Raw genomic sequence first — 4,209 nt, forward strand, 5'->3', positions numbered from 1 at the left:
ACGTGCTATATATTTTTTCATGGTCCTTCTCTCATCTTTCGACTTTTCAAAATCATCATTAAATGTGTAGGGTCCATTTAGGTCAAATACATTGGCCCCACAAATTCAATAGTAGTTTAAAAAAAATGAGAGGATGGAAGAAGGACTTTGAGAGAAAATGAATCATTCCTCTCGCATGATAAAAATACATTTTTGTTCCTCTACCTTACATTTGTTGGGGCACTTTTTGGATGGAGGGCCCCATTTGTTTTGGTTTAGCAAAGTCACTTAGCAGCAACAGTACGACCTTGTCTAAACACCGCTTTGGTTCAACAAGAAAGTTTCAATTTTCGTTTTAGCAATAAAATACTGCTTTGGTTAAGCATGAAAAAAAATTACTTTGGTTAAGCACGAAAATGGACATTGATTGTTGGGGATAATTTCTACTCAACCCGATCCAAGTATAGTTTGATAAGTAGTTGTATTTCAGGTAGAATCGAGATAGGACTTAGGGTCCAATCAGATCAGAAGTCAAATAAGATATCAAATCATAAGTCTAATAAGATACCATATTAGAAGTCTAATAAAGGATCAAAGTCCAATTAGAACTCTGACAATAGTTCTAGATCCCGATTAGAACTCTGACAGCAGTTCTAGATCGACAAGGAGTAGGAATTCTAATCCAGGTTTGACTCCACCTCTTTGCCTATAAATAAGTCTATACCTTAGGTATGAACTCAGACTCAATATTTTATGCACAAAGTATTATTTTCTCATAAAAGCTAATTTAGGCATTGGAGATGACCCACGGAAGGGTCTCTTAGTTTTTGTTGTTTTGCAGAATTATTGAGAAGCGTGAAGAACATTAAAAGAACGTGTAGATTTACACCATACCGAAAACTGTACTAACACTAATAACATGAATTACGACACAGTCATGATGTAATCTTAAGTGTATCAATAATTAAATTATCACTTGCAATAGAACGAATCTTTGTATGATAGGTCTATGTGACGGTGTCAAATCTCAACTCTAATATAATTCAGAAAAGATGTTTTATTTTTGTTTTGCAATTGAAACTAAATAAGAACGTAAAAGTAGAAGTAAGATAGTTGAAGAAGATATAGGGGATTGATTTCACCGCTGACCTCATAATAATGGTAAATTGCATTTAACATTAGAATTTCACTTACATGAATGATATGACTCGTGTGTTTTTGTCAAGCATCCAATGATGTTGTCAAGAATAACCCATCTTCGGTTAACACGGATTGTCCACTTAATCACTAAGATGTGGTACAATCCGTCTTTCCTAGATGTGAGCTATCAAATCTCTTAATTAGCATACACGTAATCAAGTGATAAGTATAACTCATCTTTCGGCAAGCATGAATGTTCTACCTAAATTAAATTAAGGTGTAGAACAATTCATCATTCCTAGGTATGGCTTATCAAATCCTCTTGATTTTGTGTCCATTAAAACCGTTGTAAAAACCATCCTTCATACAATCGCAAAAAATACGAAGGTTGAGTTCAATAGAAATAAATAACTTTCTAAGATAAGATATGAGGTTTATCAAAATTAAAGATAAACATTAAAGCATAAACTTAAGATTAAATAACCATTATTCATGTTCATAGAATTCCCAATAAAAAATATAATTACACCATTATTACTTGGAAAGGGTTACATCAATACCCTATGGATGATTTAGCTGCTCATAAAGATATTGGAAATCGCCTTTGTCGAGGAGAAATTCATCCCAAGAAGCTGTTGGAATTTCTGTCATTTTCTCTCAAAACCTCGCCACTAATCCTATTGATTTCTACTCTATGTTGTGATATTCCTCTAATGCACTAATATAAAGTGTATTTCTAGAGTATAAGAGAAATCCTAGTCCAATCCGTGGTCTTTTTAGAACATCCAGTCCAAGTAAGAGAAGTAAAACTCTTTCCTTTTCTGGTTTCTGGTTTCTACCTTGCTGTCAATTCTACCGCACGAATGTACTCGAGCCCTTTTCAAATGCGATCATGCCCTTTTTAGATTCGCTCAAGTCCATTTGCCTTGTAGAATGCTGAATTAGCTTTTGAAGCTTAAAAGTGATGTATTTGCTTTTATTTTTCTTTAGACACCTGAAAATGCTTAAAACCCCCAAAACAATACAAAACAATATATTACAAAGAAACTAAGGGGCTAACATGTTCGAGTTAAGGGACTTGAATGTGCAACATTCAACGCTTATCACACCCCACAAACTTACATATTGTTAGTCTCTTAGCAATAAAAAACTGAAAAATAAAATTAGACAAAATGCAAAACTACACTACTTCCTCTTTCGTGGGGAATACGATTGCATTTAGAGTATGCAACAAGCCTTTTAAACTCCTATTCCTCCTAGTGGATGAGTGAAGTCTCGTGAAAATTTGCTAGAAATGCTTCCCACAAACATTATGCAAAATCATGTTATCCATAAGATTGAAGTGTTACAAAAACAATGATTTTCATTCATTAGAAAAGCTTAACAAGATAAACTTCATCTTCAAAAACTTTTAAGAATTCCAAAGTCTAAACATTTACCAATGGCTGGTTAAGGCATCATAAGATCAAATTGGTGTAAAGTGAACTAATACACAATTATGAGGCTTCAAATTAATTCTAATGTGCATGATTCAATACCTCAAAATTTACTGAGATCCCCATTAGATGAAATAACCAAGGCATGTTGATATATATTTTTTTCTCTCCTTTTATCAAGTTGTGCAATGCTTAGCCCTCTTAAGCTTTCTAATTGACTCATGTATCGAGTGTTAGGCCAATGACTCCCAAACAAGGTAGTTTTAGGGCAAGACGTCCGGACGCCCCACAGTGTCCAGCAGATTATGTTGAAGACGTCCGGATGACAGAGCAACACCGTCCGAACGCTAGGTAAATCAGTATTCAACTCGAAGTTGGATTTCAGAAGTCGACACTGTTAGGGAGTCTCTGCAAGCCATCCGGACGACGTGGCAACACGTCCAGACGCTGTTCAGCATTTCAGAATATTCCAGTGTTCCGTTCGAACGCAGGAAGGAGTTATAGTGAAGACTGTCCGGACCCACGGCCAAGCCGTCTAGACGTGGACCTGATAAAGATAGAATAACGCTGTTTCTGAAAGGATATCGCAAAAGACCGTCCGGACATGGCTAAATTCTGTCCGGACGCTCAACTGCCAGAGCTCGAATCTCAGCAGTTTTAAGTTTCCCGTAAGCCTATAAATAGATAGCCCTAGGCTTGTAAATTGTACAGAATTCGGTGTTGAATTCTCTTAGCTTTGAGAGGGTCTTTAGGGAGATTTGAAGATTCGCTAGCTCTCAAGCCGTTGCCGGTGTGTGCTACTTTGTTCGTGTGAAGTCTATCTTAGGGATCGGCCCTAAGGTAAAGGATTCCATCAAAGACCCCTTCAAGTAAGAGACTTGATTGGGAAGCGTTCACGATGAGTTTCGTGCTATAGTTAAAGGTATGACTACTGCAATAGGTATTGTGAGTACGAGTGCTTTGTAACTTACTTTGTTTTTGGATAGTGGATTTCCTGGGTTTGGCTGCCCCGGAGTGGTTTTTCTCTTCACAGAGTTTTCACTTCGTCAACAAATATCTTCTCTTATTTAAATTTTGCATTTAAGATATTTTGTTGTACACAAACACACACTTGGTTCTTTTAGAAGAAAATATTTATTTTCATATCATGCCAAGGTCATTTGTCTAACAAGTCACCCACTTCATTTCAAGACACTGAAAATAGACACAATCAATTTTGTATGTCATACCATAAAAACTATATGCTAATGTGCTCGTGGTAAATTCAAAGTGAAACATGTGAAATCTCATGTATCAAAGGTAAGTGACAAGACTTAGATTCCCTAACAAAAGGTTCATGTGTTCAAAATTTTTAAGTTCGCCAATGAAATGCAAATCATAGTTAAAGTTCAACTCCATTCTCAAAAATAGCATGATCAAATAATAGGATAGAAAAATATTTTTCCCTACCCCAAACTTAAATGATGCATTATCCTCAATGTATAGATCGAGATACAATACCGGGTAGAAGGAAAATATGGGATGAAAGTACTCCCTCAAACATCAATGCAATAACATCTATTTCCCTATAAAATCAAACTTCAATGCAATAATTTGACAAAAAATGGCTAACGTGCATCGCACATGCATTTTTAGTAAAAAATTTCAAAAATTT

Source organism: Alnus glutinosa, chromosome 9 (genome assembly GCF_958979055.1).
Source record: "Alnus glutinosa chromosome 9, dhAlnGlut1.1, whole genome shotgun sequence".
Classification (NCBI taxonomy): Eukaryota; Viridiplantae; Streptophyta; class Magnoliopsida; order Fagales; family Betulaceae; genus Alnus; species Alnus glutinosa.